Source organism: Triturus cristatus, chromosome 7 (assembly GCF_964204655.1).
Source record: "Triturus cristatus chromosome 7, aTriCri1.1, whole genome shotgun sequence".
Taxonomy (NCBI): domain Eukaryota; kingdom Metazoa; phylum Chordata; class Amphibia; order Caudata; family Salamandridae; genus Triturus; species Triturus cristatus.
Window position 1 is genome coordinate 1863674735 of NC_140590.1, and position 27595 is coordinate 1863702329.

General features: G+C 48.1%; 1 long non-coding RNA gene across 1 annotated transcript in view; it reads right to left on the reverse strand.

The window, feature by feature from the left end:
* Window positions 1-2106: 2106 nt before the first annotated feature.
* Window positions 2107-27595, reverse strand: part of LOC146813518 (uncharacterized) — a 182853-nt gene continuing 157364 nt past the window's right edge. The window contains exons 3-5 of the long non-coding RNA XR_014966040.1: window positions 15952-16031; window positions 2980-3237; window positions 2107-2447 (exon numbers count right to left, since the gene is read on the reverse strand). This is a non-coding gene — a long non-coding RNA (uncharacterized LOC146813518). The remainder of the gene's footprint in view (window positions 2448-2979; window positions 3238-15951; window positions 16032-27595) is intronic.

Genomic DNA, 27595 nt, shown 5'->3' on the forward strand with positions numbered 1-27595 from the left:
CCCCAGACACCCAGCAGGCGTGGAGCCAGCCCTCCGGGAGGCCGGCAGGTCGATCGAAACCCACCGTCCCAGGGAAGCGCAGAGGTGTGATGGAAACTGCTCCTCCCTCTCTCATCCCAAGGGGAGCGCGATGTCCTCCAGCCGGAGTGGCGCCTGTAGGCTAGGGTCGCGCTGGGGCCGGGCGGCCATCTTGGTGTATGCAGTGGGCACGCGGGCCCGGGGTGGCCAAAGGAGGAAGGCCTATGGACGGGGGAAGTCCGGGTCGGGTGCGTGTGTTCTGGTGGGAAGGATCGGCTAGGCCAGGGGCTCGGGGCTGGTGTGAGGTGCAGGGGTCAGGTCTGACTATGTTACGAGGGCCGGGTCTAACAATTAGCTATCATTAAATGCAGTGCACACAAGAAAGTAAAAGATGAGGTGGGACAGGGAAATGCTTTTACAGAGGAGATAGTGCAGACTACTGCCTTGGCAGAACAGTCACTGATGTATGTAGTAGAGAGGACTGATGACGAAGGGGAGGAATATGATCCTTATGTGGAAGTGAAGTCAGTACAAATGTTGGCAGATGAGGAAAAAAAGATAAAATGGCAGGGGAAAGGGTAGGTGTTTGACCAAAACCATCAGGCATGGATGGGAGGTTCAAATGGAAATATATGGATTCCACCAGAGAGTTTTGTTTTGCCCATGGTCCCAATGACACATGGACCAGCTCATGTTAGAGCAGATGGGATAGTAAACATCATTTCAAGAATATGGTAAAACAATAGAGTCAGGAAAGTGACTATGTTTATGTTTATGTTTATGCAATTTTTATAGCGCGCAACTACCCGGGGGTGTCTCGGCGCTCAGAATACAGAACCATAGCTATGTCAGAAATTATAATGAAAAAAAACAGGTTTTTAGTTTTTTCCTAAAACTGATGAGCGTGGGAGCCGTCTTAATGTGGAAGGGTAATGCGTTCCAAAGCTTGGCTGTGGAGATCGTGAAGCATCTGTCGCCCCAGTTGGCCCTTTTTGTTCGTGGGACTTTAAGCAACTATAAGTTTCTGTAAGAATTGTATCGTTTGTGCTCAGCATAATGTGGTAAATAAATTTCAGTCCCAACAGGTCATTTTTGCCAGAATATCCCTTTGAATGTTTACAGATGGATTTCATGCAGATGCCTCCAAGCAGTCGGAAACGTTATGTGCTAGTTGTCATATGCAGTTTTAGTAACTGGGTGGAAGCATTTCCATTAAAAGACAACACAACGATAGCCAATTTTATGTCCTTGTTGTTAGCTATAGCTATGATCAGATTTGCCCCTCGACAGATTACCTTCTATGGGAGATAGAGATTTTAAATTTCTTTCGTGGAACGTCATTGGTTTAAGATGTCTGCTTAGACAAAGATTAGCTATGAAATACTTAGAGCAGAGCCCAGCCCAGATATGCCTTATCCAGGAGACCCATCTAAATCTCCTAGAGTCGCACTACTTTTTCAAGGTATCCCTGGATAAAATACTTCTGTACATCAGAACAGACTGCCCATTGTAAAGGGGTTGCTATTTTGATCAAACAAGGAGCGGGATGTGTAATAAAATCTTTTATAACAGATGAAACTGGGAGATGGGTGATAGCTAAATTAGATTTTGGCGGAACACAGTTAGCATGTATATCCTTCTACGGGCCAAATATTGACGATCCTACACATTTATGTAAACTTCAATGGAATCTGATGGAAGCTACTATTTCCATAATAATTGGAGGGGACTTTAACGTGTTGCTTGATCCCCTATGTAGGTGTGCCCCGGGTCCGTCAGGCTTTAAACAATATGATGCACGACTTGGAGCTTTTAGACATATGGAGGGCTAAGAAGGGCAATACACAGGGTTTTATCTTCATTAGTAAGAAACAAGGTCATTTATAGACTATGCCTTGGCAGATAGATCCATTATAGACGACATAACGTCAATTAGCATTCAGCCAAGCCATATATCAGACCATTCTCCGGTTGCCTTCTCCTTAGCGGGGAGTACGTATGTCATGAGATCTAGATGCAATAATAGCAGCAACTCTGTGCTGCTTAACCAATCGCACAGCTTTGGAAAAAAGTGATTTACACATTTATCATAGTTCCAATTAATTTTTATTCTTGAGTTTTCACGGTTCATTCAGCTTGACTGATTTATATCACGATAAAACTGTCCAAACTCCCATTGCTTCACACGATGTGGTTGTGCCAATCCAGGCCTCTTACCATATCACGTACGGGACATATAATTCATGTAGAACATTTTAATTTCTTAATCCCAATGCATTTCGGGTCCACTTGTTTGGAAACTCCCATTGCTTCACATGATGTGGTTGTGCCAATCCAGTCCTCTTACCATATCGCGTACGGGACATATAATTAATTTCTTAATCCCAATGCATTTCGTGTCCACTCGTTTGGCCCTTCTTCAGGGGAAGCTGTTAAAATTTAAACATGACATAAAGACCCAAATTAAAATCTCACATAAGGCAGCATTGTGATATTTTCCACATTTTTTTACATGTAGTAATGATATCCATGTTTTTACCCTTTTAAATAAACTACGTTCCCTAGATAACGTTCAAACCCTGCCGAGAGCTTACTACATGCATAACCTTCCCCACTCCATCCTCGATATTAAACCTCCCTATATACCTGCATGGCTAAGTAAACAATCAACCCTCCCTCGTGCTGTTTGTGAGCCCTCAGTAATGAAGTGAACCTTGAATCCCTGCAGCCAGCCTTTGTGCAATATGCCTGAGCCCAGTCTCCTACCAGCTTAAACACATAACCTCCCACGGTACCATTTTGTCTAATTTACCAGTTAACGTTACAATGCTATTCACGTCCGCTCTATATACTTCTCTCTTTACGGCTACCAACTCGACCGGATACTCGAGCGTGTCTAAACGCGTGATTTTAAACTGTTCCTCTGGCGCCAAAACCACCAATCCCAGCTGCTTAATCGACCTTGATTATATCCAATAAGAGACTGCGAATCCATCCGCCCTTGGGGTTTGGTGGCTGCTGACACCCGCCTCCACAAGGGAGTCATCCTCAGAGCTGCTGTGGCCCTCAGCTGGGGGGGATGGTGCTGACGACTCCTCTGTGTGGCTGAAATCGCCCTCCGTGCCACTGGGTCCCCACACTCCTCTCCTTCTGTCCCTGTCAGGCTCTGTGGCTCCTCCTGGTCCGTGGAGCTGTCCCCTCCTGTGGCCGTGGATGTATCTGGATAGGAATAGGAAGTAACAGAACTACATCAGTCACCTGCACCGACTGCACACACCACAGTGAGTTCATCACATCACAGGGCAAGCCCTGGCATCATCAGCTGAACACAGATCAAAGTGCCAACACTGTTTAGGAGAAGACAATTGTCATTCTCGACATCAACCATGGCACACATATCCCTCCTTGACTTTCACATATATGTCTGTTGCATGTTTGATGCTAACACCCCAATGTGCCAACATGCACCACCCACACATCAGTTGTACATGCAAGTGAACATGTAGGAGTATGTCACTATACACACAGCACATCTCTTGCTACTGACTCAGTACAGGTGTCCGGATGAAGGGATGGGCAGAGACTCATTTCACATGCTTGTGATGCATGCCAGCAACACACACTATGATGTACTCATGTCCTGATGGGCAATGCCACAATGGGGTGCATGGTGCACACTTGAACACAATGCAGGATCACTCATAGCAAGTTAAATGCCATGGCACTGGGATGCCCTGAAAGTCAGTCAACCCTGTCTCCTGTCACAGGGGCAGGGCATCCAGACAACAACAATATGCACTGATTCACAATCCTAGCTCAGGGGTAAAGCTAACTCTGCAGATGACTGGCGCACTTGCCCATCCCATGCAAACAACATATCCAGGACCCATAGGAACCCGCATCATGCAAATCAGACATATGATATGAGTCTCTGCAAACACAAATCCCTGTACATTAGCACATCACAGTCTGCCATGCATGTAACCTAGCTGCATGAAGGACACAGTTGCATACACCATTGTGCGCTGTCAGATGATCACACACCTATATGTCACACAGGTCTTGTCTCTCACAGTCACATTGCAGATGTCATGCTGACCCTCTGAATCATGGACACCCTAGTTGTACGTAATAACAAGCCACACCCTAATGACACAGAGGCAGACACCTGAGGGCACATGTCACTAAGCACAACCTGCAATTTCATACACAGGAGTGGGATTACAGAGTGTTTCTAAATGCCCTTGAGGAGGCATGACTGGCAAGGTCTACGTGAAACAGTGTTTGGCCCTGGACAGTAGTCAGGTGGCTAAGCAAGTGAGACATACTTGATATACATACTCCTGAGGCCCAAAAATTGGAGTCCCCTGCTGCATGGGTTTGTTTGGAATACCCCAGCCCCATGTTGCGAGTCAGACAAGCAATTGGTACACATCTCAAGGGCACACACAGATCACATGTCAGATCTCAGGCATTGTGTAAACAAATGACCCACCCATGAGTCACAGGAACAGTAGATGTGAAGGACGTCTAACATGGGCTTCAATTGGAATTCCATAGAGTATATTATCAAGACCATTTTCGCCGTTTTAGCGGCAGTTTTCTGCTGCTAAAGCGGCGATAATTTTATCGCCTGGCTTGATAATATGCCCCTACGTGAGAGGAAGGTGGTCTGTGCACTGTTCAATGATCACACTGAGTGAGAGGAGGCAGTCTGTGCACTGTTCATTGTTCACACTGGGGGAGAGCCTGTGCCCAGTTCACTTCTCACACTGACATTAAGGGAGGCCTACGCACGGATCATTGCTAACACTACGTGAGAGGAAGGTGGTCTGTGCACTCTTCAATATTAATGCTGAGAGGAAAGTGGCCTGCACACTGTTTGTTGTTCATACTGAGTGAACAGAAGGCGGTCTGTGCACTCTTCATTGTTCACACTGAGTGAGAGAAAGGTGATCTGTGCACAGTTCATTGTTCACACTGGGTGGGAAGGGACTGGCCTGTGCACTCATTATTGTGGACAATGTGTGAGAGGAACGCGGCCTGTGCACAGTTCATTGTTCACATTGAGTGAGAGGAAGGCGGCCTGTGCACAGTTCATTGTTCACAGTGGGTGAGAAGAAGGCGGCCTGTGCACTGTTCATTGTTCACACTGGGTGAGAGGAAGGCGGCCTGTGCACTGTTCATTGTTCACACTGGGTGAGAGGGAGGCGGTCTGTGCACTGTTCATTGTTCACACTGGGTGAGAGGAAGGCGGTCTGTGCACTGTTCATTGTTCACACTAAGTGAGAGGAAGGCGGTCTGTGCACTGTTCATTGTTCACACTGGGTGAGAGGAAGGCGGTCTGTGCACTGTTTATAGTTCACATTGACTGAGAGGAAGGCGGCCTGTGCACTGTTCATTGTTCACACTGAGTGAGAAGAAGGCGGCCTGTGCACTGTTCATTGTTCACACTGTGTGAGAGGAAGGCGGCCTGTGCACTGTTCATTGTTCACTCTGGGTGAGAGGGAGGCGGCCTGTGCACTGTTCATTGTTCACACTGGGTGAGAGGAAGGCGGCCTGTGCACTGTTCATTGTTCACACTGTGTGAGAGGAAGGCGGCCTGTGCACTGTTCATTGTTCACACTGGGTGAGAAGAAGGCGGCCTGTGCACTGTTCATTGTTCACACTGTGTGAGAGGAAGGCAGCCTGTGCACTGTTCATTGTTCACAATGGGTGAGAGGAAGGCGACCTGTGCACGGTTCATTGTTCACATTGAGTGAGAGGAAGGCGGCCTGTTCGTTGTTCACACTGGGTGAGTAGAAGGAGGTCTGTGCACTGTTCATTGTTCACACTGGGTGAGAGGAAGGCGGCCTGTGCACTGTTCATTGTTCACACTGGGTGAGAGGGAGGCGGCCTGTGCACTGTTCATTGTTCACACTGGGTGAGTAGAAGGAGGTCTGTGCACTGTTCATTGTTCACACTGGGTGAGAAGAAGGCGGCCTGTGCACTGTTCATTGTTCACACTGAGTGAGAAGAAGGCGGCCTGTGCACTGTTCATTGTTCACACTGGGTGAGAAGAAGGCGGCCTGTGCACTCTTCATTGTTCACACTGAGTGAGAAGAAGGCGGCCTGTGCACTGTTCATTGTTCACACTGGGTGAGAAGAAGGTGGTCTGTGCACTGTTCATTGTTCACACTGGGTGAGTAGAAGGAGGTCTGTGCACTGTTCATTGTTCACACTGGGTGAGAGGAAGGCGGCCTGTGCACTGTTCATTGTTCACACTGAGTGAGAAGAAGGCGGTCTGTGCACTGTTCATTGTTCACACTGGGTGAGAAGAAGGCGGCCTGTGCACTCTTCATTGTTCACACTGAGTGAGAAGAAGGCGGCCTGTGCACTGTTCATTGTTCACACTGAGTGAGAAGAAGGCGGCCTGTGCACTGTTCATTGTTCACACTGAGTGAGAAGAAGGCGGTCTGTGCACTGTTCATTGTTCACACTGGGTGAGAAGAAGGCGGCCTGTGCACTGTTCATTGTTCACACTGGGTGAGAAGAAGGCGGCCTGTGCACTGTTCATTGTTCACACTGAGTGAGAAGAAGGCGGCCTGTGCACTGTTCATTGTTCACACTGGGTGAGAAGAAGGCGGCCTGTGCACTCTTCATTGTTCACACTGAGTGAGAAGAAGGCGGCCTGTGCACTGTTCATTGTTCACACTGGGTGAGAAGAAGGCGGCCTGTGCACTGTTCATTGTTCACACTGAGTGAGAAGAAGGCGGCCTGTGCACTCTTCATTGTTCACACTGAGTGAGAAGAAGGCGGCCTGTGCACTGTTCATTGTTCACACTGGGTGAGAGGAAGGCGGCCTGTGCACTGTTCATTGTTCACACTGAGTGAGAAGAAGGCGGCCTGTGCACTCTTCATTGTTCACACTGAGTGAGAAGAAGGCGGCCTGTGCACTGTTCATTGTTCTCACTGGGTGAGAGGAAGGCGGCCTGTGCACTGTTCATTGTTCACACTGGGTGAGAGGAAGGCGGCCTGTGCACTGTTCATTGTTCACACTGGGTGAGAGGGAGGCGGCCTGTGCACTGTTCATTGTTCACACTGGGTGAGAAGAAGGCGGCCTGTGCACTCTTCATTGTTCACACTGAGTGAGAAGAAGGCGGCCTGTGCACTGTTCATTGTTCACACTGGGTGAGAAGAAGGCGGCCTGTGCACTGTTCATTGTTCACACTGGGTGAGAGGAAGGCGGCCTGTGCACTCTTCATTGTTCACACTGGGTGAGAGGAAGGCGGCCTGTGCACTCTTCATTGTTCACACTGGGTGAGAGGGAGGCGGTCTGTGCACTGTTCATTGTTCACACTGGGTGAGAGGGAGGTGGTCTGTACACTGTTCATTGTTCACACTGGTGAGAGGAAGGCGGCCTGTGCACGGTTCATTGTTCACACTGGGTGAGAGGAAGGCGGCCTGTGCACTGTTCATTGTTCACACTGGGTGAGAAGAAGGCGGCCTGTGCACTGTTCATTGTTCACACTGGGTGAGAGGAAGGCGGTCTGTGCAGGGTTCATAGTTCACACTGGGTGAGAGGGAGGCGGCCTGTGCACTGTTCATTGTTCACACTGGGTGAGAGGAAGGCGGTCTGTGCACTGTTCATTGTTCACACTGGGTGAGAAGAAGGCGGCCTGTGCACTCTTCATTGTTCACACTGAGTGAGAAGAAGGCGGCCTGTGCACTGTTCATTGTTCACACTGGGTGAGAAGAAGGCGGCCTGTGCACTGTTCATTGTTCACACTGAGTGAGAAGAAGGCGGCCTGTGCACTGTTCATTGTTCACACTGGGTGAGAAGAAGGCGGCCTGTGCACTCTTCATTGTTCACACTGAGTGAGAAGAAGGCGGCCTGTGCACTGTTCATTGTTCACACTGGGTGAGAAGAAGGCGGCCTGTGCACTGTTCATTGTTCACACTGAGTGAGAAGAAGGCGGCCTGTGCACTCTTCATTGTTCACACTGAGTGAGAAGAAGGCGGCCTGTGCACTGTTCATTGTTCACACTGGGTGAGAGGAAGGCGGCCTGTGCACTGTTCATTGTTCACACTGAGTGAGAAGAAGGCGGCCTGTGCACTGTTCATTGTTCACACTGGGTGAGTAGAAGGAGGTCTGTGCACTGTTCATTGTTCACACTGGGTGAGAAGAAGGCGGCCTGTGCACTGTTCATTGTTCACACTGAGTGAGAGGAAGGCAGCCTGTGCACTGTTCATTGTTCACACTGGGTGAGAAGAAGGCGGCCTGTGCACTGTTCATTGTTCACACTGGGTGAGAAGAAGGCGGCCTGTGCACTGTTCATTGTTCACACTGGGTGAGCAGAAGGCGGCCTGTGCACTGTTGATTGTTCACGCTGGGTGAGAAGAAGGCGGCCTGTGCACTGTTCATTGTTCACACTGGGTGAGAGGAAGGCGGCCTGTGCACTCTTCATTGTTCACACTGGGTGAGAGGAAGGCGGCCTGTGCACTCTTCATTGTTCACACTGGGTGAGTAGAAGGCGGCCTGTGCACTGTTCATTGTTCACACTGGGTGAGAAGAAGGCGGTTTGTGCACTGTTCATTGTTCACACTGGGTGAGAAGAAGGCGGTCTGTGCACTGTTCATTGTTCACACTGGGTGAGAAGAAGGCGGTCTGTGCACTGTTCATTGTTCACACTGGGTGAGAGGAAGGCGGCCTGTGCACTCTTCATTGTTCACACTGGGGTAGAGCCTGTGCCCAGTTCACTGCTCACACTGACATTAAGGGAGGCCTACGCACGGATCATTGCTAACACTACGTGAGAGGAAGGCGGTCTGTGCACTCTTCAATATTAATGCTGAGAGGAAAGTGGCCTGCACACTGTTTGTTGTTCACACTGGGTGAGCAGAAGGCGGCCTGTGCACTATACATTCATCATGCTGAGAGGAAGGGGGCCCTTTCTCAGTTCGTTGTTCACACTGGGTGAGAGGATGGTGGCCTGTGCACGGTTCATTGTTCACATTGGGTGAGAAGAAGGCGGCCTGTGCACTGTTCATTGTTCACACTGGGTGAGAGGGAGGCGGCCTGTGCACTCTTCATTGTTCACACTGGGGTAGAGCCTGTGCCCAGTTCACTGCTCACACTGACATTAAGGGAGGCCTACGCACGGATCATTGCTAACACTACGTGAGAGGAAGGCGGTCTGTGCACTCTTCAATATTAATGCTGAGAGGAAAGTGGCCTGCACACTGTTTGTTGTTCACACTGGGTGAGCAGAAGGCGGCCTGTGCACTATACATTCATCATGCTGAGAGGAAGGGGGCCCTTTCTCAGTTCATTGTTGACACTGGGTGAGAGGATGGTGGCCTGTGCACTGTTCATTGTTGACACTGGGTGAGAGGAAGGCGGCCTGTGCACTGTTCATTGTTCACACTGGGTGAGAGGAAGGCGGTCTGTGCACTGTTCATTGTTCACACTGGGGGAGAGGAAGGAGGTCTGTGCACTGTTCATTGTTCACACTGGGTGAGAAGAAGGCGGCCTGTGCACTGTTCATTGTTCTCACTGGGTGAGAGGAAGGCGGCCTGTGCACTGTTCATTGTTCACACTGGGTGAGAGGATGGTGGTCTGTGCACTGTTCATTGTTGACACTGGGTGAGAGGAAGGCGGCCTGTGCACTGTTCATTGTTCACACTGGGTGAGAGGAAGGCGGTCTGTGCACTGTTCATTGTTCACACTGGGGGAGAGGAAGGAGGTCTGTGCACTGTTCATTGTTCACACTGGGTGAGAGGAAGGCGGCCTGTGCACTGTTCATTGTTCACACTGGGGGAGAGGAAGGAGGTCTGTGCACTGTTCATTGTTCACATTGGGTGATAAGAAGGCGGCCTGTGCACTGTTCATTGTTCACACTGGGTGAGAGGAAGGCGGCCTGTGCACTGTTCATTGTTCACACTGGGGGAGAGGAAGGAGGTCTGTGCACTGTTCATTGTTCACACTGGGTGAGAGGAAGGCGGCCTGTGCACTGTTCATTGTTCACACTGGGTGAGAGGATGGTGGTCTGTGCACTGTTCATTGTTGACACTGGGTGAGAGGATGGTGGTCTGTGCACTGTTCATTGTTCACACTGGGTGAGAGGAAGGCGGCCTGTGCACTGTTCATTGTTCACACTGGGTGAGAGGATGGTGGTCTGTGCACTGTTCATTGTTGACACTGGGTGAGAGGAAGGCGGTCTTTGCACTGTTCATTGTTCACACTGGGTGATAAGAAGGCGGCCTGTGCACTGTTCATTGTTCACATTGGGTGAGAGGATGGTGGTCTGTGCACTGTTCATTGTTCACACTGGGTGAGAGGAAGGCGGTCTGTGCACTGTTCATTGTTCACACTGGGTGATAAGAAGGCGGCCTGTGCACTGTTCATTGTTCACACTGGGTGAGAGGAAGGCGGTCTGTTCACGGTTCATTGTTCACAGTGGGTGAGACGAAGGCGGCCTGTGCACTGTTCATTGTTCACACTGGGTGAGAGGATGGTGGTCTGTGCACTGTTCATTGTTCACACTGGGTGAGAAGAAGGCGGTCTGTGCACTGTTCATTGTTCACACTGGGTGATAAGAAGGCGGCCTGTGCACTGCTCATTGTTCACACTGGGTGAGAGGATGGTGGTCTGTGCACTGTTCATTGTTCACACTGGGTGAGAGGAAGGCGGTCTGTGCACTGTTCATTGTTCACACTGGGTGAGAGGAAGGCGGCCTGTGCACTGTTCATTGTTCACACTGGGTGAGAAGAAGGCGGCCTGTGCACTGTTCATTGTTCACACTGGGTGAGAAGAAGGCGGCCTGTGCACTGTTCATTGTTCACACTGAGAGAGAAGAAGGCGGCCTGTGCACTGTTCATTGTTCACACTGGGTGAGAAGAAGGCGGCCTGTGCACTGTTCATTGTTCACACTGGGTGAGAAGAAGGCGGCCTGTGCACTGTTCATTGTTCACACTGGGTGAGAAGAAGGCGGCCTGTGCACTGTTCATTGTCCACACTGGGTGAGAGGAAGGCAGCCTGTGCACTGTTCATTGTTCACACTGGGTGAGAGGAAGGCGGCCTGTGCACTGTTCATTGTTCACACTGAGTGAGAAGAAGGTGGCCTGTGCACTGTTCATTGTCCACACTGGGTGAGAGGAAGGCAGCCTGTGCACTGTTCATTGTTCACACTGGGTGAGCAGAAGGCGGCCTGTGCACTGTTCATTCATCATGCTGAGAGGAAGGCGGTCTGTGCACTGTTCATTGTTCACACTGGGTGATAAGAAGGCGGCCTGTGCACTGTTCATTGTTCACACTGGGTGAGAGGAAGGCGGTCTGTTCACGGTTCATTGTTCACAGTGGGTGAGACGAAGGCGGCCTGTGCACTGTTCATTGTTCACACTGGGTGAGAGGATGGTGGTCTGTGCACTGTTCATTGTTCACACTGGGTGAGAAGAAGGCGGTCTGTGCACTGTTCATTGTTCACACTGGGTGATAAGAAGGCGGCCTGTGCACTGTTCATTGTTCACACTGGTGAGAGGAAGGTGGTCCGTGCACGGTTCATTGTTCACATTGAGTGAGAGGAAGGCGGCCTGTGCACTGTTCGTTGTTCACACTGGGTGAGAAGAAGGCGGCCTGTGCACTGTTCATTGTTCACACTGGGTGAGAGGAAGGCGGCCTGTGCACTGTTCATTGTTCACACTGGGTGAGAAGAAGGCGGCCTGTGCACTGTTCATTGTTCACACTGGGTGAGAAGAAGGCGGCCTGTGCACTGTTCATTGTTCACACTGAGAGAGAAGAAGGCGGCCTGTGCACTGTTCATTGTTCACACTGGGTGAGAAGAAGGCGGCCTGTGCACTGTTCATTGTTCACACTGGGTGAGAAGAAGGCGGCCTGTGCACTGTTCATTGTTCACACTGGGTGAGAAGAAGGTGGCCTGTGCACTGTTCATTGTCCACACTGGGTGAGAGGAAGGCAGCCTGTGCACTGTTCATTGTTCACACTGGGTGAGAGGAAGGCGGCCTGTGCACTGTTCATTGTTCACACTGAGTGAGAAGAAGGTGGCCTGTGCACTGTTCATTGTCCACACTGGGTGAGAAGAAGGCGGCCTGTGCACTCTTCATTGTTCACACTGAGTGAGAAGAAGGCGGCCTGTGCACTCTTCATTGTTCACACTGGGTGAGAAGAAGGCGGCCTGTGCACTGTTCATTGTTCACACTGAGAGAGAAGAAGGTGGCCTGTGCACTGTTCATTGTTCACACTGGGTGAGAGGAAGGCGGCCTGTGCACTGTTCATTGTTCACACTGGGTGAGAGGATGGTGGTCTGTGCACTGTTCATTGTTGACACTGGGTGAGAGGATGGTGGTCTGTGCACTGTTCATTGTTCACACTGGGTGAGCAGAAGGCGGTCTGTGCACTGTTCATTCATCATGCTGAGAGGAAGGGGGCCTTTCTCAGTTCATTGTTCACACAGAGTGAGGGGCAGGTGGTCGGTTCCAGATCATTGCTGACACAGAGAGGCAGGTGGCTTGTGACCTGTTCACTGTTGCCCTATTGTTTTTTTTCAAGTTTTATAACAGCAAAAGCAGGTGGTCGGCTCATCACCGTTCATTGTCTGTACTTCTCTCGTGCTCTGTCAGAGATGGTACAGACGAGGCCTGTGGTTTGTTCCTGCGAATGAAACTGTGTACCATAACAGGTGAGCTTTGGGATACACATGACGCAGTGTGTGATCTTGTGCACCCACATATCCCTTGAACCGCAAGGCACCGCCAAGAGAGAGGAGGGGAGTCAGGCACCAGTGTGAGCCCCTGAAGCTCAACACAGGCCTCTGGAAGGTCTCCTGCAGAGCCAGGGCTCTGGTGCTTTTCAGAAGGGCAGCTACAACCTGCACCCCAGACTGTGTTTGTCATGGTCTGGGAACTGGCACTGTTACAGACCTTCACCCCTGGAGGGGGAGGTGGTCCTCAATAGAGTTAAAGACTTCACCTTGAGGGGTGACTGACAGATCACAAGGGGAGGCTTCACCCAAGCCTCTCCTGGTACCAGCCTCAGGGTCTGATGTTCTCCTCCCTCCACCCTGTGCCCTCAGCCAGAGATGTGCAGATGGCACTGGGTGGAATGTGCTGATGGAGGGAGGGAGTGAGGGATGAGTGAGGGAGGGAGTGACTGACAGACCACGAGGGGAGGCTTCACCCAAGCCTCTCCTGGTGCCAGCCTCAGGGTCTGCTGTTCTCCTCCCTCCACCCTTTGCCCACAGCCTGAGATGTGCAGATGGCACTGGGTGAAATGTGCTGAGGCTGCAGGAGGTTCGTGTGTGATTGTCATCAGGAAGCGTGTGCTCTTTATTTCCTGGTGGTCTGATTGGATATCTTTGCTGACGCCATCTCCGGATACTTCTATATCATTGGACGATCATGATCTCTGAATGTGGGCTCCAGGGCTGAGGTCCAGGACACGCACTGAGAGCCTTTCAGCACCAAGGGCGAGGGTGGGAGAGAGGTGGTGAGGGAGGAAAGAGGCAGTGACGGAGGGAGTGAGGGAGGAAGGAGGGAGGGAGCTTGGCTCCAGGGCTGAGGACACGGCACTGAGAGCTTCTCAGCACAGAGGTGCGAGGGAGGGAGGGTGGAGGGAGGGAGCGAGGAAGGAAAGAGGGAGGGAGCGTGAGAGGTACAAGGGTTTGAGTCAATTAGTGAGAAATTCTTGCACATTTTTTATATATTCATATCAGGCATTGCTCTGATGCTATAACATGCTGCTCATGGAATGTTGTTCTCTTTAAGCAAATTAAGAAGAATGAAGTGGATATTCTAAATATCCATTCCATACCATAACATACCATACCATAACATACCATCCATACCATAACGTAACATAACATAACATAACATAGCACTTTCTAGTATATTTGCACAGGGATATGACTACCAGAATCAGAATCAGTCTCAGGGTGGGAGGGGCTGAGGCATGAAGGAGGGAGGGAATGACTGATGGATCATGAGGGGAGGCTTCACGCAAGCCTCTCCTGGTGCTAGCCTCAGGGTCTGATGTTCTCCTCCCTCCACCCTGTGCCCACAGCCAGAGATGTGCAGATGGCACTGGGTGGAATGTGCTGAGGCTGCAAGAGGTTCGTGTGTGATTGTCATCAGGAAGCGAGTGCTCTTTATTTCCTGGTGTTCTGATTGAATATAAGTTTGCAGAAGATAGGTCCGGATGCTTCTATCTCATTGGAAGATCATGTGAATGTGGGCTCCAGGGCTGTGGTCCACGACACGGCACTGAAAGCCTTTCAGCACAGAGGGGCGAGGGAGGGGGGGGAGAGAGGAGGGCAGGATAGAAGGAGGAGGGAGGGAGTGAGGGAGGAAGGAGGGAGGGAGCATGGCTCCAGGGCTGAGGTCCAGGACAGGGCACTGTGAGCCTTTCACCACCTGGGGCGAGGGTTCGAGAGAGGGGGTGATGGAGTGAGGGGAAGGGAGGAAGGATGGGGTGAGTGAGTGAGGGAGGGAAGGAGGAAGAGAAGGAGGAAGGAGGGAGGGAGGGAGGGAGCTTCAGAAGGTGCAAGAGTTTGGGTCATTCAGTGAGGAATTATTGCACATTTTTAATATATTTATATCAAGCATTGGTCTGATACTGTAAAAGGCGGCTCATGGAGTGTTGTTCTCTTCAAGCAAATTAAGAAGAATGAATGCTCGCTCCATCCTTCCAACTATTACGAAAGCTTCTAAAAATGGAAAGTGGATAATCTAAATATCCATTCCATACCATAACATACCATACCATACTATACCATACCAAAACATAACACTTTCTTGTATATTTGCACAGGGATATGACTACTAGAATCAGAATCAGTCTCAGGGAGGAGTTTCCGATGATATGGGTGTCCACCGTGGGGTGAGACAAGCATGTGTATCAGACCCACTTTCATTTATTATATACATTAACAAGTTGCACCTTTTTTAACAGATGTACCACAGGTCAAAGGCACGTCGCTCCCCTCGCTCTCATATGCGGATGACGCAGTTCTGATGGCACAAACGCCTAAAGCCGTGCGCCAGCGAGTGCATGCCCTCGTGGATTTTATGGGGTCCTTGGACTTACAAATGAACTATGCTAAGTCTTGCGTTATGGCACGTGGTCCCAAGAGACATCAGTTAACAACTCTTTCTCATAAGACAAAGAAAGGCCGTAGGCCTATAGGACAGTTGCACTAGTATTTATCCGTATTAGTTCATTAGGTAGCCACAGAGACTCAACTGTTTGTGATTCTACCGCCAACAGATCACTACACAAACCTACTTAGGACATACAGGACAGGAGTGTCTATTATCTACACATGTGTTATCATTGATGATCTCATTAATCTTTTTGAGAGACTTCACATTTCCATCATTGATGATGCCCAGACATCATAATTAATATAGACCAAATATATAAATTGTCCAACCCGTAATGGCGGGAGTGTACATTAGTAATACACAGGAGTCACGGAATCTTGATGAAAAAATCTTGATTTATTTCTACTCTTTTTGTAGATGTAAACATGAATTCAGCCCAGCCAACGCGTTTCGTCCTAAACGGACTTCCTCAGGGATGAAAAAGATTAAAACACATACAAAACATTTTTGATCAGATGTTTGCTTCTAAATCACCTAAATCATTTGCATACATTAATCAACAAATAATCAATACAAATAGACCGTGACTCCACCTACACCATTGGATCATATGTCCATTCATACAGGATCAGATATCTATAATGAATATTTCTAAAATGCACTGATACATATTGAAGACACCAGTTAGATAAGAAACAAAACAATGTGACTTTAAATAGATTCCAACAATACAGATCCGTTTACGATGATAGATGAAGACACTCCGCATTTCTTACTGTTGGCAGACAATCAATTTTCATGACCCCAAATTTTATAATCCTATTCCGTAAAACTCACGTGTAAGTAAATGCTCAAAAGCAGGCGTATCATCTCTAGTTAGGCTTTGCGTTGTAACTGAGTGGATCCCAGACGATAGTCTGAATAAAATATAGAATACAATGTTTCAGGATCCCTAAAATGTTACTTCAATCGTATTCTGATCAGATAAAGTTCTAATGTGTATAAAATACTAACATCAAAGATGAGTCATCAAATATTCTATGTTCAACTCCAATTTATTTATTCCAACCCTCCATCTTCCTCATCAGAAGTGGATTCATTATGATCAACAAAAACAAATTTTTATACAAAATAAGACATAACCCATCCACAACACCCAGTGATTAATGATTATACGACCCACACTACCTACAAGACACTTTTAATAAGCTGTTATCTACAGCTCACCTGTGGAAAGAACCACAACAGATACAGATGGTCATCACTCCACAGAAATTAATAAATGGACAAAGGGACAGTAAATGCAATTAATATTAAACTGTAATAAACAAACATGTACTCTTTATATAGATTGTAGGGGACAAAAAACACAAATTACACGGCCATCATAAGAAGCTGAATAAAAGCTGGGAACATACCCCAGTATGTTACTACTCACAGACCTAGTTCTGTAAGTTTTCGGCATTTATTCAGCTTCTTATGATGTGTGTGTAATTTGTGTTTTTTTCCCGAAACTGGGAATCCGCGGAGACCGGGAGACCTGCTCCAGCACAGCTAGTGTTGGCATCTTTTATTAGAAATAAATACCAGCAATTTGTTTGCATTTTTCTAATCTGGAACAGCCCTGCAGTGAATACCTGTCGGTGCCCTTAAATAAGTATGTAAAGGCGCTGAGTGGTATGCACTGGAGTGGTTACCCCTCGGTGCCCTTATATACTTATCTATACCCCTTGGTACCCTTACATGTTTATGTAAGGGCACCGAGGGGTATCCACTGCACAAAATGCATCCTCATATCCATTTTTGGACGCACAAGTGCATTTCGCGCTAAGAAAATAGCACCAAATGCCCACTCTGCCCCTTCGTGGAATTGCGTGGAATCAAACTCCACCCATTCTGCCCACCCCTAATAAATATGTTGTCTCCGAGATTAGAGCTCAAAACACCCTAGAATGCTGCTGCGCCTGTATGTACTGAACCCCAGACAGTGATGATGGTCCTCTGTCCACCATGAGGGCACACGTGGTGGTCACAGGACAGATCCTGGACCTTATATTGTCATAGACAGACCTAGGCCTCGGCAGACATACCTGACACCAGGCCAACATAAAATTCAGATACAAGATACACAGAAAGTTGGGCACCGAGGTTGTGTGAGGCTCATGTCAGCCTCTTGTTTACCTCATGTGAGCCGCCCTGGAGCCCGTGTGAGGCTCATGTCAGCCTCTTGTTGGCCTCATGTCAGCGCCCTGGAGCCCGAGTGAGGCTCATGTCAGCCTGTTGTTTGCCTCATGTCAGCCGCCCTGGAGCCCGTGTGAGGCTCATGTCAGCCTCTTGTTGGCCTCATGTCAGCCGCCCTGGAGCCCGTGTGAGGCTCATGTCAGCCTCTTGTTTGCCTCATGTCAGCCGCCCTGGAGCCCGTGTAAGGTTCATGTCAGCTACAAGTCAAGAGCCCTGAAGCCTCATGTGAGGCTCATGTCAGCCTCCTGTTCGCCTCATGTGAGCCGCCCTTGAGCCCGTGTGAGGCTCGTGTCAACCTCTTGTTGGTCTCATGTCAGCCGCCATGGGGCCCGTGTGAGGCTCTTGTTTGCCTCATATTGGCTTTGTGCTGTTATGAGCCGTGGCTCCTCCTTAACTACAGCCACAATCGGAGATCTCCCTCAGTGAGAGGTTCTGACGCTGCTGGATTTTTCTAGTCTAATTATCATCAGAAGATCTGTGAAGTTGATTCCTTTTCTGCTGATCAGTCACATTTGCAGAAACAACTCCCTGGCTCTTTATTTTTGTAGAAAACTATATTTTTCATTGCATAAAGTGCAAACCCATCTCGCTAATTAGCATCTTGTATGCATGTATGTATGCACGCATTTACATATGTATGCATGTCTATATATATATTTATATATATATGTAGGCATGTATGTAAGTGCGTTTAGTGAGTCAAACACACAAAAGTGGTTGGAGGATGCTTGTGGTAAGTCTAACCCCTGGACCCGCTCTCTCCCCAGAAGCTCCGCTCTCTCGGTCACCCCCGCTGACCCCGTCTCACCCCCTCCTGGGAGGTGTTTGAGGCCGCTGCTGCCAGGACTGTGTCTGCGCATGTTCTGCCTCAGGTTCTGCTTATATGTCACTGTGCTTAATGTTGACTGTGCCCAAGATTTTCGGTATTAGCTATTCTTATGTTTGCCAGTTTTTTTGCCTGCTTTTTGCATCTCACAACTCCATTCTCCCCAACGCTGATGCCCATGCAGCCCATCCCCCCTGCCGGTTCCTGCTCCCACCTTCCAGCTGCACGTCCCTCCCCACTTCCCTATTTAATGGCAGCTGCTATGACTCAGCTGCCCTCCTCACACTCAACCCCAGAAGGAACAACAACTGCCAGCTGTCCACGCTGAACACCACCCATGGCCAGTTCTCCTGCCACCAATGCCGCCAGACCTTCACCACCGGACCCACCGCCAATGCCCTGAGGTGCATACTCCTCAATGTGCGCTCTCTGCAAAGACACGCCATAGAGATCTGGAGCGTCCTCGCCACCCTCTCACCAGATGTTGCCTTCTTTACAGAAACCTGGACCAACACCTTCTCTTCCCCCGACATCGCCATCCCGGATGGATACAAGATCCAGAGGAAGGACCGCCCCAACCACCCAGGAGGAGGATTCGCCATAGTACACAAAAGCTCCCTCCACCACTCCACCTCGAGCGACGCCTTCTCTGCCACCGAACACCTGCACTTACAGATCCAGACCAGCCCTAAAATCACACTTCGTGGCATTGCCTCCATGGACTACATACCATTGGAGACCTGAATTCCACCTCGACAATCACAGCGACCCCAACTCCACCACCCTCCTGGATAACCTCACCAACATCGGACTGAAACAGCTCATCACCACACCTACCCACAAGGCAGGACAGACCCTCGACCCCATCTTCGCAGGAAGAAACAACATCCACTTCAGCCACACCTCGCAGCCGCCATGGACGGACCACCACTGCATACACTTCCTCGTCGACAAACCCAAGCCACCAAAACCTACTCCGCGCCCTCCGCGAAGTAACTGGAGCAAAGTCACTGAGGATCAGCTCAACTCCATCCTCAACCACGACACCCACATCACCATAGCCTACGCCCATGTTGCAGCCAGGGAACTGCACAAATGGATCTCCAACGGCGCAGACAAGCTCGCACCACTACGCAACTCCGACAGGCAGTGCCCCAGGAAGGCCACCTGGTTCACCACGACCTCCAAGAAGACAGATGCACCTGCAGAAGTCTCAAGAAGAACTGGAGAAACAGCAAAACGCTTGAATACCACACCACCTACAAAAACACCATGACGGAATACCACCAATGCATCAGAACCACCAAAAGGACCTTTATCCAAAACAAAATCCTCGCCAACTCCAGCAACTCCAAGGAACTCTTCAGCATCATCCAGGAATTCACCAAGCCCCCCAGCGAAACCACGGACATCACCCCTTCCCAGGACTCTGCGACAAGCTTGGATCATACTTCCATCTGAAAATAAAGAGCCTCTACGACAACTTCAACAACCAGACTCCTGACTCTGCAACCACTCCCTCCTCCGGCATCGCCAGCCGGCCCCTCATCTCCTCCTGGACACTGTTCACGACCAAAGAGATCGCCTCGACCATGAAAGGTATCCACTCGGTGGCCTCCACAGACCCCTGTCCACCGCACATCTACCACAGAGCCACCATCACCATTGCGCCAGAATTACGACGCACCATCAATGCCACCTTCAAGACCGGCACCTTCCCCGATGACGGGAAATGTGCAGAAGCCAGATCCCTGCTCAAGAAGCCCTCAGCAGATCCCATGGACCTCAAGAACTACCGGCCCATCTCCATCCTCCCTTTTGCGGCAAAAATCGCTGAGAAGAACATCAATGCACAGCTAGCAAGGTTCATCGAAGACAACTCCATCCTCGACCCCTTCCAATCTGGATTCCGCAGCAACCACAGCACCGAGACTGCCCTACTCGCCACCACAGATGACATCCGCACCCTTCTTGACCAAGGACACACCGCGGCCCTGATCCTACTTGACCTCTCAGCAGCATTCAACACTATCTCCTACCGCACACTCGCCACAAGACTCCACGACGCCAGCATACAAGGAACCACATTCGACTGGATCCACTTGTTCCTCCGCTCGTTCCTCACCGGCAGAACCCAAAGAATCAGACTGTCACCCTTCCTCTCCTAACCCACAGAAATCAACTGCGGAGTATCCCAGGGATCATCGCTCAGTCCAACCCTCTTCAACATCTACATGGCCCCCTTCACAGCCATCGTCAGACAGCACGGCCTCAGCATAGTATTCTACGCTGGCAACACCCAGCTCATCCTCTCCCTCACCAAGGAACCCACCACCACCAGACTCAACTTCCAGGAAGGAATGCAGGACGTCGCATCCTGGATGGGCAACAGCTGCCTGAAGCTCAACTCGGAGAAGACAGAGGTCCTCATCCTCGGAACCTCCCCGTCAGCATGGAACAACACCTGGTGGCCCACCGCCCTTGGCAGCACCCAACCCCACGGAACATGCCCAAAACCTCTACATCGTACTCGACTCCTCCCTCTCCATGAACCGACAGGTCAATGCAGTCGCCTTCAGCTGCTTCAACACCCTCCACATCCTTCAAAAGACCTTCAAACGGATCCCTCAGAGTCAAGGAAGATCGTCACCCACGCACTCATAACCAGAAAGACTGGAACACGGAAATGCCCTCTACACCGGAATCAACAAGTCTCTACTTCACAAGCTCCGGACAATACAGAATACCGCAGCCAGACTCGCCCCTGGCATCCCTTAACATGAACACATCAGCCAACACCTACGAAACCTCCACTGGCTCCCCATCGAGAAGAGAGTCACTTTCAAGATACTCACCCAATCCTACAAATGCCTCCACAACACCGGACCCCAATACTTTAACGAGAGTATCTTTTTCCACGTATCCAAAAGAAACCTCAGATTCACCAATCTTGCCCTCGCCGAAACCCCCTCTGACCACAGAGCCAGAACAGGAGGAAGAGCCCTCTCCTACATCGCGGCCAAGACCTGGAATGAGCTCCCGATTGACATCAGACGTGCCCCCTCCCTGAACATCTTCAGGAGGACACTCAAGACCTGGCTTTTTGACATGAACAGAGCTGCTTAACCGCCCCCCCCCCGCGCTCTGAGACCCTCAGGGGTAGGTAGTGCTCTTACAATTCCCTGATTGATTGATTGGGGTGGGTGAAAATTGCTGAATTTTACTTTGCAGAATTCCAAGGAGTTACATAAAAACTCTGTGAGATTATGTGGAATTCCACCAACGGATGGAAATATGGACATTGTGCTACGATTTAGGTCCGATAGAGCATTCCGCACTGAAAAACCCATGCAAACGGCACAATGTGGTGTGAAAGAATGTACAGCCATTCGAGTAGAAATCTACTTGAGAAGCAGCCCTCTGACTGCGACCACCCATGTCAGAAAATCTCACCAGAAGCCCCCCTAGCGACTGGAAATCGGGATCAGGGCTCCAAATGTCACTCGTGCTTATCAGCGCTCATCAGCTCTCATTTCTGGAGCCTTGCAGGGTAAAAATGTTGCGACTAGTGGAATTTGGTCAGAACTATGCATTACAAGAGCGAAGCAATGTCACCAAATTCCACCGATTCCATGAGCGGATTTTCAACCTGGGCCAAGCAATGTCACATTGGTGAAGTCCTGTTATCCTGTTATCTGAGATGGATCGCCCATGTCCTGATCTATCTGAGCCGGGAAACATCCATTACAACGCAGTCATTACATCGCACTGCTTTTACAACGCAACTGTTACAACGCAACTGCCTTTACATCACATGTCATTACATCGCATGCCATTACAACGCATGTCACAACACATGCCATTACAACGCATGCCATTAGAATGCATACCATTACAATGCATGCCATTACATCGCATTATAAGGTAAGTAATGGAGATTTTTTAGTTTTAGGGTGGGTATGGGTTTTGGGGTAGATGAGAATATTAATTTTTACCCCTACACTATCCAACACTTTCCCTACTGTTGCACTCACTGGAGTGGGAATAGTAATTTTACCCCTACTGTATCCAACACTTACCCTACTGTTGCCTTAACAGTATTATGCATTGTAATGGTATGCGTTGTGAAGGTAGGCGTTGTATTGGGATGCGTTGTAATGGTAGTTTTTGAAAATGCGTTGCAATGGCATGCGTTGTAAAATCATGCAATGTAATGGTAGTTGTAATGTAAAAACCATGTTGTAAAAGCATGAGGTGTAATTGTTTGCGTTGTAACGTCATATATTCAACTGAGCCATCTCTTTATGATTTAGGAGATATTAAAACACAATTGGACCATCACTCAATCCCAAATCCCCAATTCCAGCTAGTGAACCATTGAGTTAAGTGGGTGCAGGAGGTCCCTTCAGGATCATCACCAATCAGAAATGTGATCACAGCTGCCAATTCCTAGACATGGCCCCCTGAAGGTTTGATATCCAATGAGAACCAGCACCAGAAGTCCTCTTCTGTGAACTTTGACTTTTGAGACCAGTTAGGATCCCTGACTGGTCTCTGCCTTCTGTTAAACTCACCCCCTCAATTTTCCATCCACAGGTTCCTGAGGTCTCACAGATTAATCTCAGGAGAATTTGGATTCTCTTGGGTTACCTATAACCTCTTGTTACGTGTGAGTTAGGATTCCATTTAACTTTTGTGTCTGGGAGATTTTCCTGGGGTCCTTTCTTCCTACCATAAGGCTAAGCTCCATATCAGGCTCTCATCTTGAACTGAAGCCTGCACCGCACACCATAGAGATGTTCTTCATACAAACGAATGCTTCTGCCCTTCCCCCACTCATCAGATAACTAGCAGCGCTGCTTTATATTTCCAATGTTCTCTTTCCAGCATATAGAGGGCTTGGTGCAATGGTAAGTGCAGCCCAACTGCTAAGAAATATTGACCGAGCTGAGAAACACTCTGCTCGGTGCAGGTGACCAGCACACCAGGTTTCCTTGAGACTTGCAGTCAGTGCAGGGTTATAACCATAGCAGGTTTCACAAATCTAGAAAAAAAGATTTCAGGCAACTTGTAGGAAAGTGCCTCTTTTAACGTGGTTAACCCCCAGTTGTTGCCTGCTGCATGATGTCATTTCAAAATGAAAGTGCACTGGTTTCCTGCTAACCAGGTTCAAAGTGTCAGATATCTTTCTTAAAACTGTACCACCATTGGCACCACTCCAGTCACCCCTGTAAGCTTCTAGTAAACAGTGTCCCGGGCATGGTGTAAGATCCAACTCAAAGGCAAAGTGAGTTAGGTGAATAACAAGTTTAATCCAGGATAAAAGACCCCATCCACAAACAGCTTGTACATCGTTCAGGCTCTGGTCTCAACTGACTCTTCCCTGAGCCTAACATTCTAAACACCTAGCAACATCTCAGGCTTCCATGAGATGCTGCTAGATACTACACATCTCCCTTCTTTACAGACAATAAACAACAAAACCTACAACACCAGTAAAAGTTACATCAGGCATAGAACCAAAAACACATAATAAAAAATCAACATACATAGTCTTTCAGATGCTTTGGTGCTGAAATCATCCTTGAAGATCTCCGTGCATGTGACAAGGATTCATCTTGTACAATTTTCCCTTGCGATCGTGAAACTGGGTTTCTTGGAATCTCTTTAAGTCCCGTAACAAAGTCCTGTCTCACCACAACCACCCTATTCAAGTTCCACACCCAGTGATCCGCCGTTTTAACCGCATTGTTAAACAACTTAATAACCTGAATGGGTTTTAAGAAAGCTCCTTTACTTTTCCCCATACGGGGATTCTTTATTAGCACCCAATCCCCCACTTTCACTATTGTTTTTTTTACAGATTTTTTCACATCATGCGAAATCTTCCTCTTCTCAATTTTCTTCTTTTCTAACAACCTCCAGTCATCTCTCTCGTTTTCTCTAAAACGATTAGGCTGTAGATCATTTACCCAGGAAGGTGTAACTAACGAGTTGGCACACCTACCCCTAAACAGCTCAAAAGGTGTCCTTTTTGTGACAGCATGAGGTGAAAGCCTATACACCCTAACTTTTTTGAACACTTCTGCTCTCCAATCTAGACCCGCTGATCTTGCCATCTCAATCGTTTCCTTAAGAACCCGATTAAACCGTTCTACGAGCCCATTTGTCTCTGGGTGATATAGAGAAGATTTCTTGTGTTTAACACCATAAGAACTCAAAAATTCCTCCATATCCCTCGAGACCAATTGTACTCCATTATCCGTGAGTATTGTATTGGGAATGCCTTCTCTATCAAAGATTTTCTTCAAAAACTCCTTAACATGTTTAGATTCAATCCCACGCGTTATAGCTATTTCTGGCCAGCGAGAAAAAAAATCAACTAGAACTAGAATGTACCACTCAACACCAGATACAGAGATCGGGCCTAAAATGTCCAGTCCAATCTCCTTCCAAGGAGCATCAGGTCGGTCCCTTATTATCATAGGTTGTGTTCTTGGCTTGTTCACTCTGTCTCTAAGTGCACACTGCATGCAGTCTCTTATTTTCCGTTCAATTAGCAAATCCATACCTGGCCACCAGTAGGAGGAACGTAGGTATTCTTTGGTTTTAGAAATACCAAGATGCCCATCATGGGCCAAAGAAATTAACTCATCTCTCAGAGAGGTGGGAGGAACCAATCTTGCCCCTCTGAATAGAAAGCCATCGTGATCAGCAAGTTGATCCTTAACATGCCAAAACGTATCCACTTCCTCATTCTTACTCTTCACATTCCAACCCTCTTTTACACAAACTTTGACTTTTGTTAAAACATCGTCTTCACTAACCGCCCTCAACCACCTTTCTTTCTGTATAATTCCCCCTTCAATGAAGCAAACCATCTCTCCATCCTCTTCATCCTCCTCATCTAGACCTGAATTGTCACACACAACCAACCTTGACAAGGCATCAGCTACCTTGTTTTGTATGCCTGGAATGTACCTGATGTCAAAATTATAGTCCTGTAACGCGACTACCCACTTTGTAATTCTACTGGAGATCGCATCTATGCCCTTATTTTTAAATATCTCACACAAGGGCTTGTGATCTGTCCTGACCTCAAAGGTACCACCCCAAAGCAAATTCCGCAACTTCTTTATAGACCAGTGGACTGCCAGAGCTTCCCTCTCTATAACTGAATACCGCACCTCAGCACCTCTTAAACTCCTTGACAAAAATAAGATCTCATTATCCTCTCCATTATTCTTTTGCATCAATACCGCACCCAAACCTTTTACACTTGCATCCGTCACCAACACTGATTTCTTATCTGGGTCGAAACTGCTGAGTTTGGGCGCTTGGTCTAATTCCTTTTTGAGTAAACAAAATTCCTTTTCACACTTATCATCCCAAACAAACTCGCATCCTTTATGCAGTAACATTCTCATTGAAACACAGAGGGAAGCAAAATTCTTTACAAATTTACTATAGAATTCGGCCATGCCTAAAAAACTCAATAGCTCCTCTTTATTGCTTGGAGATGGCATATTTCGAATGGCAGTTACTAGACTTTCCTTAGGTAATACACCCCCGTTTCCAATAGTGTGACCTAGATAATCTATCGATCTCCTCTTGAACTTGCACTTTTCTACTTTAACTGTCAATCCCGACTGATCCAATCTCTTCAAAACCTGTAATACTCTCTCATCGTGTTCGTTGTCATCTGTACCAAAAACCAAAATGTCATCTTGATATACCCTGACACCAGGTTGTCCCTTCAAAACAGATTCCAGTGCCTCTGAAACACTGAAGCCGCCGAGACCAACCCAAATGGTAGTCTCAAGAAACGAAAAGTCCCAAACGGCGTGATAAACGCTGTCAAGTCTTTTGCACTCTCATCCAGTTTAATTTGATGATATGCAGACCTGAGATCTATTGTACTGAAAACTTTCGCCCCTTTTAACAACATCAACATGTCTGCTATTTTTGGTAACGGATATTTGTCGACCACCACACACTTGTTTAGTTCTCTAAGGTCCACACATAAACGAAGAGAGCCATCAGCCTTCTTCGCAGCTACGACCGGAGCAAGCCATTGTGTTGCTTCAATTTCTTCAATAATTTCCTCTCTTCTCAATTTTTCCAACTCTGCCTGAACCAATTCCCTGACAGCCACCGGAATACTCCTTACTTTGCAAGACACTGGGTTGGCGCCTTCCACCAGCCGAATATGATGTGTGTAGCCTTTAAGACAGCCTAAGCTACTACTGAAAACTTTGGGAAAGCGTTCTGTTAGCATACACGTAAATTGATTTTCAAAATTCGCATCCACCTTGGCCACATATGCTGATCTAAAATTTTCTTTTAATAAAATAGGTGGAGACGAATTTGGATCTAGCATGACACCAAGGTCTCTCTGGTGAAACCAGCTTAAAATGCTGTCCCCTTTTTGTGATACATAAATTTTCCCACTGGTAAGTCTATTTTTATATTCAATTAGACCCCAAAAGTACCCACACAACTTGATGGGTTCACCTCCATAGGCAAAGGATCTAATGTCTGGTGAGTAAATTCTGATATTATCTTTGATCTCTTTTACATAAAACTCTTTTGAAATTATGGTGACTTTAGCACCAGAGTCAAAAAGTACTTTTGTAGCCTTGCCCTCAACACATATTTCATCAGTCGGGCAGTTTTTTCTTTCCTCAGTCTGAACTGCCTGGATTTGAATCTGTCCACAGTCGACCTCACTAGAAGAATCACAAGTATCTTCCACATCAAAATATATTTCAGAAACCTTTCCCTTGGAATTTCTCTCTTTACATGCCACCGTAAAATGCCCTTTTCTTTTGCTCTTACCACACGTGGCTCTCCAACCGGGGCATTGTTTATCATTCGCTAAATGACCTAATTTACCACAACGAAAGCATGTCGCTTTAGAAGCATCGAACTTTACTGCAGTTCCACTAGAGATACCTTTCTTAAAATGATCCCTTTTCTCATTGTTAGTTTTAGGATTTTCTTTTATTGCTTGTACCGAATCTTTGTTCTTCTTTTCTCCATTCTTCTTTATTACCTCTACACACTTCAAAGAATGCTCAATCCTTTTTGCAATGATTAAGACATCTTCTAAGTTTGGCTCGTCCTTCTGCCAAAGTTCCTCCCTAACACTTTCAATGTTACACCCTAACATAAACTGATCTCTAATACGTTCATCTAGTGTAGCACCAAACTTGCACGAAGAGGCTAACTTCCTTAAAGCAGTAATGTAATTTTCTATGCTTTCATCTTCCATTTGTGATCTCCTACCGAAATGATACCTTTCCAGTATCGTACTTACCTTCGGTAGGTAGTGTTTATCAAGCATAGCTATGCATATCTCATATTCATTCAAACTCCTATCCACTAGCTCCGGGAGGTGGTCAAATACCTCCT